The sequence below is a fragment of the Magnolia sinica genome, chromosome 14 (assembly GCF_029962835.1).
Source record: "Magnolia sinica isolate HGM2019 chromosome 14, MsV1, whole genome shotgun sequence".
NCBI classification, from domain to species: Eukaryota; Viridiplantae; Streptophyta; class Magnoliopsida; order Magnoliales; family Magnoliaceae; genus Magnolia; species Magnolia sinica.
Window position 1 is genome coordinate 22946679 of NC_080586.1, and position 15177 is coordinate 22961855.

The 15177-nt window shown below is 39.0% G+C and overlaps 1 long non-coding RNA gene across 1 annotated transcript in view; it reads left to right on the forward strand.

Moving 5' to 3' along the window:
• The window catches only part of LOC131225377 (uncharacterized), a 31480-nt gene extending 23660 nt beyond the window's left edge, over positions 1-7820 (forward strand). The window contains exon 2 of the long non-coding RNA XR_009161332.1: positions 7637-7820. This is a non-coding gene — a long non-coding RNA (uncharacterized LOC131225377). The remainder of the gene's footprint in view (positions 1-7636) is intronic.
• The last annotated feature ends 7357 nt before the right edge of the window (positions 7821-15177 follow it).

Here is a 15177-nt window from a genome sequence, read left to right on the forward strand (position 1 = left end):
ATCACCTCCAACCCATTTCCAAATTTCATTTTCCAAAACCCATCTCCAACTATGGCACATCTATTTAATATGTTCTTCAATGAGTCTTGTCATACAATTTTAACTGAAGATGTGCATTGTACTTGATACTATTTGTGTACCAACTATTTTGTCAATATTCTTTTACTAGATGAGAATCATAATGCCCTGTTTGCTTATGTGTCGAAGTGTTTGTTTATTAATATCATTATATATATATATATCTATATCTATATATATATATATATTTGGGAAGAAATGTATTATGGATTCAATTTTCTTTTCAACAATGTTTGGAGAATAGCTTACTGTAAATCATGCAACTTCCAAAGAGCTCCGGTAAAATAGGTAGGATTCAAACTGTCAAAAATTTTAAGGCAATGGTGCCACTACCTCACTTCACCTGATCGACCAATCATACCTTGTATATTAGTACTTATAGTCTGTTTGGATTCATTTGGTTTTTCGAGAATCTTCAGGAAAATCATCAATCAGTTTATAACAACTTTTCAGAATAGATCTTTCATAATAACCCCATCACGAGTAAACCATTTGGTGACACTCTTGTGAACTGGACTAGTCTTCTAGCATAAATTGGTTTCGGATCAGCACCGGCAATAGAGGGTGTATATATGTCAGAGAACCTTGGCAGCTTAGAAGAGACTACCAGCCCAGTGCTGTTGAAGGATCCTGGGAGAGGGTAAGTAAAAAGGAGGCATTAGTCTTTTCCTTTGTATAAATTCTGGAAATACATATGACAACAGTGAGCTCACGTAAATTAATCATTGGAGAAACGTGAGCACGACCAAAACTGGCTATGAAATGAGAAATGAGTATTTCTAAAACACTAGAGGGGCTGTTTGGATTGGTGGAAAGGTGTTGCAAGTGACTACATATATCTCTTAAATAGAGAATGTGATTGTGATTACATACCAAAAGCACACAGTCTAAGGAGTAAAGCTAACTGAGTATAAGAGTATGTCGATGCTTGGAGATTTATCCACCTAAATATTACAAACAGAATAAGTGCACCAGGGTGTCATGTACTTCTTCCAGATATATATTGAAGAAGATTCAATAAGAGTGATTGCAAGAAAGTAATACCTACTAATGTCTAGTGGAACTGGTTCTAGGTATTGGTTTACTCGAGTGAATAGAGTGAGTGGGACCTCAACAACTCATGTTTAACATATTTCATCAGTAGCAACATGAGCCACCAATTCGTCTTCATCCCCATGCAAATCAATACGAGTCAACAATTTGTAAATTTGATCTTATATACTTGGGCCCAGATTGATCATTAGATCGTTGCAATTGAAATTTTTATATGAGGTTTGATAATAATCAAGACACAATATTTTACTGTCCATTTTCAACTTTATTTTAGCCCAAATATTAATGTTTTCCATTCCCTTCCTTTCATAGACCAATTGGTGTTGTTGCCACCAAACGACCATACCCTTTGAGTTTTGTGGCCACAAACCTTAATTTCTTTCCATTCTCTAAAGCTTTCCAGATAAAGAAAGTTGCTAAGGATGCTATGTAGTCCACATAACTAAGGAGGATCCAAAACATCGACCTGGATGGTGCAATCTAACCCTTCAATAGCTTGCGCTAGGTGTTCCAACCGATAAGTTGCCTTTGTTGCCCTGTTGGAGCTGTAGCAGAATTTGAGTCTTGATTGACTCCATTAGCTCTCTCTAAATCACCATATCACTTCCCAAACCTATTTGCCGCAGCATAGGGGACGAGGTACCCCCGTCCTTGTCCGACCCAAAAGAATAGTAGCGTAACTTTATGAAAATTTAGTAGTTGTTTTGAGTCAGTTAGGGCTATTTCCATGTATTGAAGGATAATTAGAACTTTTGCTTGACTAATTTGTATTTCCCTTATGTTTGGAATATCTATGCTGAAATCCATACTGTAGGATGTAACTGGCCATACTAATGACACTTTGAATCTAATATGTATGTATGGATTATCTTGAAATTTTCTTGTTGCCTTGTGAATGTTTGTATGTATGATTGCCTTACTGCGTCCTTATTAACATTATTAGCACTTCAAACCACCAGAATACTTTAAAAAAAATTGACTATTCCTTCATTCTTGAAATTTATGAAACTAAAGTGCAGTTTGCTCCTAACCCACTAGACATGAGATCGAAATGGTGATACGCATATAAGATTTTATACTACTAGAAACCTTTTTTAGATAATCATCTGACCATAAGCACCGTGGGAGATTTAAATCACTAAGTTAGACAATAATTAAAATGAGAACTCTCTCAGACCAAGACCCAAAGGACAACTTTATAAGTAGGATATTTAAACTTTCAAATAATGGCCGTTCCCTAAACATTTAGATTGATCGGACTACGAAATTACGGAAGTATACACCTGCGAAGCATTCGCGGCTTGACTTAATTCTCAATCCTGGGCGACTACCAATGGACTCACTACTTTGGCCAAGTAGAAGACCAGGATCCACCAGGACGAAGAAGGGATACGATGAGCCTTCTACCCTGGTCAGGTAGATGATCGACGTATCAGGTTCAAGCCTACTACAACCGTCTCTCCGTATTGATCTACCATTGAAAATAAATATTTTTACTCTAGATGGAGGAAAACCGTCGTTATGAATCTAAATCTTTATAAATAAAATTTTGTAAACCATCAGGGTGAAAAAGTTTTAAGGGGGGTAGACTAAAATGAGCCAGCCTAGCATAGATAGTATACACCCTACCATGCATATACGCTTGAAATCAACAAACCTGGGCAAATGAAATAATGAAGCCTTTACTTACTACCCTTAGGCAATTTCGGGGATGAAATTGTTTTTAATGGGGGTAGATTGTAACATCCTCGATTTTCACTGTTTTGGATTTCTAAAAATCCATCAATTTTTATTTTTATTTTATTTTATTTAATTAACTTAAATATTACTTAATAACCATTAGCACTCAATGTCAGTGTATACAGGGGTGGTACCAGTAAAGAGCCGCACTAGTCCGATTAATCAGTCGTGGGAAGCCAATGAATCCGCCCGATCACTTGAATATCAGGTGTAGTATAACGTCCCGCCCAACCAGAACAGTGTCCTGGGGCATCTACGTAGGATTTTCCATAGGACCGTTCGTTTAAACTACTCATAGTAAGGTATCACAAATAAATTAGACCAAGATTAACCCAACTGAATAGACCAGACGGGCCTTGATAGAACCTGGTGCGAGCCGCCAAGCCAGATGGCCGTTAACACCTAGCGACAGCCCATGCAAACTATATCGCGACACGGGAAGGTCAGAAAATTATAAAAATTTAGGGGAGCATAGATCTCACTGGGCTTGGGGACCATCGCAGACCACGGACCAAGTGGACACCCAGAAGTGAAATCTGACACTTGCCAGATGTGCCCCACCAATGCCAAAAATTAGAATCTGGCACGTGTAAATAAAACTGAAATGTAAGACATTTCAGCCGTCAGATTTCTTCATAATTTACGATGAGGGTCTAATGTATTTTTCTACACCCGCCCACAAAAATCTGGGTCCCGATCGTGGCACGGTGACCGTTGATCGCGAATCAGACCCGTGCGACCAAACCCCATATCTGATCATTCCCAAATTTTGCATGGCCCTTCATCGGGCCATAGAGCACATATCCTATAAATTTCATGGTTAGAGGGCCGCCAGAATTGCCCCGGTTATCTAAACAAGCTCTAGACTGCTCATTGGTGGACCACTAGTTCCAAAATTATAGAATAATGTCCGTCTCATTGGGCTTGACGTCCATCGTGGGAATCGGACTTGGGTACGGTCCATAACCGGTCAACTTGAGCTGAAGGACGAGTGCATGAGAAGTGCAAATACCCTAAAGGAAGGAGTTAGAACTTAAGTGAATTGAGTCGTCCACTCTTATGCAAAGTTGAGGATTTCGGACGTCAGTTTGTGACCAAACTTTACCCATGGAGTAAGGATATTTTCCTGCTCATATCCGTATAGCCGCGGCCCTGATCAACTATCGGTGACCGTTGAACAGACTTCTTATCATATCTGTCGATCAGCGCATCCAAATGGCGGGCTGATCATATCCATACGTAGATCATCATTAGGGCTAGTTATCCTACGCTGTATATTGACTTGTACACCCCATAGTGGGCCCTAGAGGCTAGAAAGACCCTCTCATAGGTCTAGTATAGTAAAAACCCAACACTTAGGCCCATTGTCACCAAATCTGGCATTATAAAAGGCTTTATTTGGGGCACCCACTTCCTCATACGAATTTGCCCTAAGGAACAAAGGGAGAGAGGAGAGAAAAAGGAGAAGGAAGAGAGGAAGAAGAGAGTGAAGGTGAGAGTGAAGGTGGACCATAGGCAAGGTGGGATCCAAGGGAGTTCAATCTTGCACCACCCTACCTCTTCTTCAAGAAAGAACCCTCCACCACAACCACACATTCGCTCCGTTGATCATTTAGGTAAAAACCCTCATCCCTTTTCTTGAAAACCTTGAGTTGAGGAAGGATTTGCTTGAAACTCTAACATGCAAATGGTTGCTTTAGGGATTTCGGCCGTCCGACCCCAAAAGCCCTTATTCCTAGGTCATTTTCCAAGCCTCTAACGATCCATAGGTGCGGATTATTATCCTTAGGTGGCCTAGCACCAATTATAGTTGGAGTTTAATGATTTTGTTTGCTTGGTGTGTTGTATGGAAGAATCTAGAAAAACCTAGGAATGACATATTGTTGGAATTGTATGAATTGTATGTTTATTTCTCTTTGATGTTAATCTTGCCTCTCTCATAATCTAGTGTATGGATGATTACATGCTCATGTATGGTTGATTTCTTCTTCTCATATGTGTTGCTTCATCCTGTGTATGATTTATTGCTCTTGTACATATGATTTCTCAACATGGAGGAAGTGTTAACTTCCTCACTAACCCACACCACACACCTACACTTTATTCATGATATTAATAGTTACTTGTTAGAGAAATTTGAATTGTATGTTGAGCAACATGAGAACATGGTGTTGAATATGCTTGATGTTACATTGGTAGTTGGCATGCTATGAGTCACTATTCCTACCGTTGGGTTGGTCAGGAACATGAGGAGAGCGAAGGTGGTTCCGTTGGTAGGACCACCTTGAGGCTAAACCCATGGGTTTGGATGAGTACGTGTGGGCGGCAGTAGTTAGGCTACATGGGTCGCTTGTACCCGATGTCGTTCCACCACATACTTGCCTGGGCTCGTGCGGTTTAGTCCACTGGCTGACCCACCTGGTTGTTAACCTTGTTTGCTCACATATGTATGGAAACTGGAACACCCTACCACCGTTGTAGCCCATCGATACCAGATGGAATATTGATCCACAGTCTCGTGAGCCGGGCATGGTGGAATGGGACACTATGTCCGAGCTGTCGGCCTACGCTGGGGTGACGCGCCTCCCCGTAGTGACCGCGAGCGACCCCACATTCAGCACCCCCATGTGCTTGAAGTCGGGGATGGGGAAAACCCGACGGGGTCAAGGATCGCGGGGTCTCGGCCTCACACATTGGGGGGTCTTGGCCTCGCAACTAGTTCAGGGCATTTGATACGTGGGGTGTATCAGATTCCCAAATCTGCTGGATGAATGGACTTAACTAAGAACCCGGTTAACATCATCATTGCATGGCATTAGCTAGGTTGGCGACTCGGCAGTCGAGGTCGCACTGAGGGAGTGTTGGCATTGGCGATCGTTAGATGTTGTCGCACGAGGGAGTGTTGTGGTGAGGGCATACATCATATCATCCTGCATGCATGCACATTAACAAGACTAGATAGATGTTTATGATTGATTGTTTTTCATTAAATTCTTATTATAATTGATGCTTGTTGCAACTTAAGGCTAATAGCACCCACTGAGTTGATCACTCACTCCCACTGTAGGACGGTGTTTTAAAACACCAACCAGACCCGTTCATAGATGCAGGTGATACAGATTTCATGGAGCCTGATGATGCGAACCTTGAGGAGGAGGACGAGTTCCCTTACTTCCAATTGATAAGCAGGACCCCGTCAAATCAGTAGATGGGTCGTTGGATCGCTGCGCATAGGGCTCAGCTTTATTCTCTGTTTTTTTGACATATTATTCTTTTGTGATTATGTTGGGTGACACCATGTGCGACCCTTTATTATTTTTTTTCTTGGTCATGTATATGTGTGTGTGTATATATATATGCTAGTTCTCTTTCATTTCAGTCGACAGGTGCATTTGTGCTTCATGTTCCAGGAACTTCAGGCTGCGCATTTAAACCCAATTAAATGCATATTAATGAAAACCAATTATAAGTGACCCCGGGAACTCGGGAATCGAGCGTATGCACGACCCCCGATTTCCAGGGCGTTACAATTTAGGAGCAGCAAAATAAATCCTAGGCATGAGGATAAAGTGTGACAAGGAAAATAAGAAACTGATTTTATCACAGGTAGAATATATAGCCAAGGTACTTGATCCATTCAATATGGGAGGTGCTAAGCCGGTTAGCACTCCTTTAGCCAACCACTTCAAGCTATCTAAGGAGCAAGGTGCAAAGACACAGGAGGAACAGGACTACATGACTAAAGTCCTATACGCGTCAGCTATAGGGAGTCTCATGTATGCTATGGTGAGCACGAGACCAGACATTGCTCAAGCAGTGGGAGTTGTTAGCAGGTTCATGAACAATCCCGGGAAGGAACATTGGGAAGCTGTGAAGTGGATCCTTAGATACCTACTAGGTACTAAGGATGTAGGGCTGTGTTATGGTAGATCTACAAGGCTACATAGATTCAGATTTGGTAGGAGATATCGACAGCAGAAGAAGCACTGCAGGTTATGTTTTTTCTCTAGGTAGTGCTGCAGTCAGTTAGGTCTCTCAGTTACAGAAGATAGTATCTATCAGTATGACCGAAGCAGAATATGTTGCGGCTACAGAAGCATGCAAGGAGATGGTGTGGATGCAAGGTTTCATGGAAGAATTGGATAAAAAGCAAGCAGATTGCAAGCTATACAGTGACAGTCAGAGTGCAATACACTTGGCTAAGAATTCAGCCTTTCATTCAAGGATCAAGCATAATGCCATCAGATATCACTTCATACGTTCGTTACTGGAAGATGGATCGATTGCTCTTGAGAAGATTCATACAAGTGAGAATCCTGTAGATATGCTGACCAAGGTGGTCAAACGGGAGAAGTTGAAGCTTTGTTCAGCTTTGATTGGTCTTTAGGCTTGAAGACGGGGAGGCGATGCACTCCGGATGTAGAAGACAAAGGTTTATAGTGATGTGACTCCAAGTGGGAGATTGTTGAGATGTAGAGCCACATCTGGGGGCTGCTCGACCTGTTGTGGCCCATGCTCAACCGGTCTAGTGCCCCACTCGACCAGTCGTGAGCAGTCGTGGATTGGCTCGACTCAAAGTCCAGCAAGCATTAGATTTTGAGTTCCGAGGTGCTCGACTGGTCGTGGCCTATGCTCAACCGGTCGAGGGGTCCGCTCGACCAGTCGTGCAGTCTGCTCGACCAGTCGAGGTTATGCAGATTCGTTTATGAATTTGATGCGGACTGCAGAAATTTGAGTCGATTTTCGTAAGGGTGCGAAAGGAAAGTTGCCTAAACTATAAATAGGTGTCCCTAGGGTTTTTTTAAGGGTATGGGAAATAATTCTAAGGTGTGGGCAAAGGGTTTTCTATGTACTTCCAAAGGAGAGGTTAGTATATTGCCTTGTAATCTTCATTTTTCTTCATAGTGAAAGTTTGCATTCGTGGTTTTTTACCCTTGTTGGGGTTTTTCCATGTATATCTTGTCTTGTGGTTTGTTTGGAGTGCTTTGATTCTTTTTTCTACTTTATATTTCTTCTTGTTTATCGTTTGTGGGTGAGACGTGAGATTGGATCTCGGTTCACTGCGTTGTTGGCGTGCTGCGCAACATAGTCTACATGCATTAGAATAAGAATGTATTAATCATCTTATATAACTTGAACATCATACATGTATATTAATAATCATAAATTGCATAGTTTAGAAGCTTAGAAACTCGGCAAAATGTCTAAATGGCTTGGATGATGGCACAAAGGGTGTAACATGTAGCTCATGCCACATAGCGTAGCTTAACTTTCACATTGCGTAACTAATGAAAATAGCTTAAATCATTTGTAGCATATGCCACATGCTAATTAGCCCATACCTACATGTTAGGTAGCTTGTACATACTATAAGTTATTACTCACTAAACATTCAAATTAATTAATAATTTCAATAATTTATTACATTTTACAATTTTGGATAAGTTTTATTAATTTTAATAAAGTAATATGAGTATTTTTTTAAATCAGTTCTATTATTATTTCTTTATCTTTATACTTAAATCTTTACTATATTTTTCATATTATTCTAAGATTTTTTTGGTAAATATTTTTATTTTTATTTTTTATATTTGCAATCAAGTGCAACCTTAATAAAAGATTTAGAAATAACATGTAGCTTACCCTACGCGCAAGTAGCTTATACCTCCAGTTTATAATGAGTATCTGCTATATAAGATACTTATTAGTTATTTAAAACATCTCTTCTGTGTAAACAATGAAGTACAAGTCAAACATATGACCTGAATAATGGCCATTAGATGTGGGCCTAACATACTTTAATTTCCAAATGCTCTTTGAATTCCCAGCACATCAATCTCAACATGGTACCAAGAATTAACCAATTTTTCAAAAAGTATAATTTCTAGGTATTGTTTCTTTACTTAAAAGTTGTTCATGATGTTGGCTCTCGATTGAGAAGGTTGATTAGGTATTTACGTTCATTGTTTATTCATTCCTAGGTTTGACATTACTTCTTAGCAGGTCAAGCATGCCGTGATGATAAGCGGGTCATGCACGCATTGATGACTATTGGATCAAGCACATGATACTATTTATTCATGAAAAAGGATCCCATACACTTTGTTTTACTTGGCTATTTATTGTCTTTGTTTCTCTTTTCTCATTAACAAATCATCAGTCAAGTGGGCCCATCGTCAGAAAGAATTAGAAAAAATTTCGAAGCCCTTCAACTCCATTTTCTTCATTTTATCCACAATGTGCACAAGACATGAATGGTTTGGAAAAGTAACCACTGATGTTTATTGAACCATACACATACATGCGATGATGAGAAGTTAAATGAGAGTAACAGGCACTACGCACATTCAGTAAGGATTGCATGGCATTATGATCAGGCTATAATAACGTAGCCTACATGCATTAGAATAAGAATGTATTAATCATCTTATATAACTTGAACATCATACATGTATATTACTAGTCATAAATAGCATAGTCTAGAGATTAGAAACTCGACACATTGTCTAAATGGCTTGGATGATGGCACAAACGGTGTAACATGCATGTAGCTCACGCTACATAGCATAGCTTAACTTTCACATTGTGTAACTAATGAAAGTAGCTTAAATCATTTGTAGCCTACTCCACATGCTAATTAGCCCCACACTACATGTTATGCAGCTTGTACATAATATAAGTTATTACTCACTAAACATTAAAATTAATTAATAACATCAATAATTTATTACATTTTAGAATTTTAAATAAGTTTTAATAATTTTAATAAAGTAATATAAGTATATTTTTTTAAAAAAAATCAATTTTAATATTATTTATTTATCTTTATACTTAAATCTTTACCAAAATTTTCATATTATTCTAAGATTTATTTGGGTAATAAATTTGTGATATTTGGTACAATCAAGTGAACCTTTAATAAAAAATTTAGAAATAGCATGTAGCTTACCCTACACGCGAGTAGCTTATGCCTCTGGCTTCTAATGAGTATATTCAATATAAGATACTTATTGATTATTTAAAACATCTCTTCTGTGTAAACAACAAAGTACAAGTGAAACATATGACATTAACAGTGGCCATTAGATGTGGGCCTAACACACTTTAATTTCCAAATGCACTTTGAATTCAAAGCACATTAATCTCAACATGGTACCGAGAATTAATCGATTTTCAAGAAAATGAAATTTCTAGGTATTGTTTCTTTACTTAAAAGGTGTCCATGATATTAGCTCTGGATTGACAAGGTTGATTAGGTATTCACGTTCAATGTTCATTCATTCTATGGTTTGACACTACTTCTTAGTAGGTCAAGCATGCCGTGATGATAAGTAGGTCATGCACGCATTGTTGATCATTGGATTAAGCACACGATGCTATTTATTCATGAAAAAGGATCCCATGCACTTTGTTTTACTTGGCTATTTATTGTCTTTGTTTTTCTTTTCTCATCAAAAAATCATCAGTCAAGTTGGCCCCATCGTCAGAAAGAATCAGAAAAAATTTCGAAGACCTTCAGCTCCCTTTTTTTTTTCATTTTATCCACAATGTGCACAAGACATGAATGGTCTGGAAAAGTAACCATTGATGTCTATCGAACCGTACACATACATGTGATGATGAGTGGTTGAATGAGGGTAACAGGCACTACGCACATTCAGTTAGGATTGCATGACATTATGATCAGGATATAATAACGTAGCCTACATGCAGTAGATTAAGAATGTATTAATCATCTTATACAACTTGAACATCACACATGTATATTAAAAGTTATAAATTGCATAGTTTAGAAACTTAGAAACTCGGCACAATGTTTAAATGGCTTGGATGATGGCACAAAGGATGTAACTTGTATCTCACGCTACATAGTGTGGCTTAACTTTCACGTTACGTAACTAATAAAAATAGCTTAAATCATTTGTACCCCATGCGACATGCTAATTAGCCCACACTATATGTTAGGTAGCTTGTACATACTATAAGTTATTACTCACTAAACAATAAAATTAATTAATAATTTTAATAAGTTTTAATAATTTTAATTAAGTAATATGAGTATTTTGTTAAATTAGTTCCATTATTTTTTCTTTATCTTTATACTTAAATCTTTACCATATTTTTCATATTATGCTAAAATTGGTTTGGTTAATAAAATTTTGTGATATTTGATGCAATCAAGTGAACCCTTAATAAAAGATCTAGAAATAGTATGTAGCTTACCTTACACGCAAGTAGCTTATGCCTCCGGCTTCTAATGAGTATCTGCTATAAGATATACTTATTGGTTATTTAAAACATCTATTCTGTGTAAATAATGATGTATAAGTGTAACGCCCTGAAAATCGGGGGTCGAGCAGGAGCTCAACTCCCAAGTTCCAACGCATCACTTATACAACATAGATAATGATGGTCAAATGTTGTCTGTATTAGCACATTAAACATGAATGAGATTAAGCCAAAACAACATATCATACTCCAGAGATGTTTAATTTAGGCAAGCGGAAGACTGTAATAGGAATATAAAACGTATAAGTAATCGTAAGTCTCCAGATTATGATCATTTTACCAGGTCAATAATTACATGTAAATTCTCAAAATATACAAGATGGTAATGTGTAATGTCATCTAGTCCGAAACCTCGTAGCCCCAATAGCTCCAGGTCTACAGAGACTTGCAAGAGAGTTGCATATAGGAGAACTTCTCCTCGTCATCGAAATAGTCCGGCTCTGCTTCATAAGCATTGCCATCACTTGCAGCTAAGACAGAGTATAGTTGGTGTGTACACCACCGTCCCAGAACGTGGGAGTGAATGATCAACTCAGTGGAGCTATAGAGCAAAGGTTAACATGTTATCAATTCAATCAAACAGTAATGATAAAGCAATACAACCAAACATCCCTAAGTACTCTGGTTAATGCAAATATGATATGTATTAATGATGCATGCCCTCACCTGCACTCCCTCTGCGATCTTCCTCTTACGGTCACAGCATGCACCCCTTCCTCTGTGCTCAACACCAACGCCAAAGGCACATGCAGTGTGATGTTATGAGCATGATTACTGAGTTCCTATTAGTCCTTTTCATATAGAAGGATTGGGAAGCTAAGGTACCTCCCTTATATCATTTCCTAAACAATGATCCATTCTAGGGTCGTCAGTCCTAGCTAGTCTCATACAATGTTACGGTTCCAGGTCGCTACAAAGGGCTCATCACCTTAATGCAGGCCTAGTTTATACTCTAGTTTACTACGAAAAGGCTCATCACTTAATCGCAGTCCTAGTGTATACTTGAGGTCACTACCACCAACGCCCTACCAACTGGCAGTCTATTTTTGAAGGCTCGTCACCAACCCGACTGGGGACCACAGCCAGGCTGCACCGGAGTAGGTTGACAGCTCGAATACAGTGTCATATACCACCGTATTCGGCTCACGAGTTTGGGTTGCTCACTGGTCACTACGGGGAGGCTTGTCACCCCAGCGTAGGCCGATATGACGACCACGGTGTCCCATACCACCATGCCCGGCTCATGAGTCTTAGCGGATCGAGGTACCAAGGTTAAACGGCTTGTGGCACTGGTAAGTTGGTACCTTAGATTCGAATAGTGGCGTCCATACATGGTGAACATACATCGGGCCAACCGGGTTGCTTGACAAGCTCGACTGGTACGAGTATACGTCGAGCCGATCGACATGGAGCACGCAAGCACTCCGCGTGGCCTAACCACTGTCAACTAGCAGCGTACGACTTGGATTCATCGGGCGTGTTTATCATGGCTAAGTAGTACGGCCATCTATCGTAAGCCATTACCGATTACTTGGACTACGTCATAGCCCCAATCACATTCTAAAGATAGCATTCACGTATGGGAATCCAAAACAGCATGTGACAATAGAAATTAGGTATAAGTCGTACTTGAGTAATTTAATAAACACATACTGCACATAGTATCATACATAGACATTTCATCCATACCGCCCATAGTAGTAAGATAGGTTTATATAAAGGATACTATAACCATTGTTAAAGGGATTGAGAATCCTATCCCAACACCCTCATTACATGCATTTAAACAAGTATTTTCATATTCAGGCATTTCATCAAAACTTAGACTACACATATAACATACATGTAATAACTTAATTAAAACACATATTATAACAAATCCTCTCACAAAGGAGATGCCACGTATACAACGATCATGCATTTACAATCAATAATCATGGCAAGCACGAATCATAATTCCATATTCATTCCAGCATATCAACAAACACATGAATTTCACTATATTCAACATAGTTCATATATATGTGTAAAGTGCGGGAAACATCGTTTCTAAGCATGTGATAGCAATCAAGTCAGTCATAAATCATTAACTGACATTGAAAGCCTTGAAAACCATAACCTAAACACTTATAGTCTGCACCTTTTGCCGGTAAACTCGTAATGAATTCAGTTTGTTCTTTCATTAGTCGTCTACGGCACAACGACAACCTAACGTATGAAATAGGTTAGCTAATTCATCCTTCACTCTATTTGAAACCCTAAAACAGATTAGGATTAGGTTTTCTTACTTAAAAATGGGATTGGAATCACCCAAATAGTGATACAGGAAGTGGTGGATAAGCACATGGAGTAATGGGATTGAATCCCAGGAAGAAACGCCAACTCTCTCTCTCACTTTCTCTCTCTTTCCTTCTCTTTTCTCTCTTCTCTCTCTTAGGGTTTTCCAAATTCCTATGGAATGAGAGAGAGAGGGTCTAAGACCCTTATATAGGCTCAAACGTGAGCTTAATGGCCCCAGGGCTATGGTATACTTAGGTTATAGCCAAAACCCATCTGTTTCGGCTCAACGGAGCACTTCTAGAGGCCCCTTTTCTGCGTGCGGTCGGACTTAAGCTCTCTAACATTGGATCTAGGTCAAGTTAAGTTATCGGTCCGATCGGGTTTACAGATTGACCGTGGCGGACCAGTTTCAGTTCAACGGTCACCGATACTCGATTAGGGCCACAAGTACACTGACATGTGTTAGAAATTTTCCCTGATCCGAGGGTGTAATTGGGTCAGATTCTAATGGTCTGAATCCTTAGATTTGGTCTATAAGTAAAATGACTCAATTCACTTAAGTCCCAGTTCATTTTCTAAAGATATTCACGTTTCTCACCCACTTCGCTCCGGGCTCAAGTTATGCATTTCTGGATACTATTAGGACTGGAATTCTAAGATGGTTGTTAAGTCCAGGAATACAGTCCTAACTGTATGGTTTCACAGAAATCAGACCATCGACGTGCGGTCCAGGTCCAATACGGAGTTTCAAGGTGCTCCCGAGAGCAAACGGGTTTAGAAATTGATTCTAAATTTTAGGGTAAAGTAGCATTCATGATTCTACAAGTTTTGGGTCTTACCGATCATATTTAACACAATTAGTGCTAATTTCACAAGAAATATGGTTTAGCATTTAGCTATTTCTCGTCTAATTTCTAAAGGATTTGGTCCTTACTGATTTCTACCTGAGGTGGTACTCAGGTCTTTGTACAGATTTTCCAAGACGTTACAATAAGTCAAAAACATGATATTGACAGTGGCCATTAGATGCGAGCCTAACACACTTTAATTTACAAATTTTAAGTACTATATTGTATAAAGCACATTTTTGTTTGTCAAATTTGGTTTAGAAAAAATAGCTTATGAAGTGGTCCATCTAATGTGGATCAAGATGGAAAATTCAAGACCTTACTTTAAGTACAAGACTATACTTCAAGACAAGTAGTGGATTAAGATGGAAAGTTCAAAGCTCAAGACGATTGAGTTCAAGTTCTACTACACTTCTAATAGAAGATCAAGCTTCATCTTCAAATTCAAGCTCTATTGAAGATTCAAGAAGAAGAACAAGTTCCATGAAGGTCAAGCTACTTCAATAGTTCAGTCATATCAGGTATATCAGACCCTAGAAAGACCTTAAGCTTAGTTTATTTCAAGATACAAACTTATATGGGTTGTTATACTTATCTTAGGCTTTATTTTGACTAGTTTAGGCTTAGGTTCAACTAATCTAAGCTGTGACTCGACTAGTTTAAGAAATCTTCGAGCAGTCCAAGTTTGAATTTAGAAAAATGGATTTTTCGTTACTTTCTCGACCAGTCGAATAGGCTGCTCGACCAGTCGAAGAGAGGCCTTCGACTAGTCGAGGGGTATTCGACTCAAAGTCCAGCAACTAAAATCTAGCATCCTCGACCAGTCGAATAGGGTCCTTAACTAGTCGAGCAGGGCCTTCGACTAGTCGAAGTTCTGTTTTATCCGATC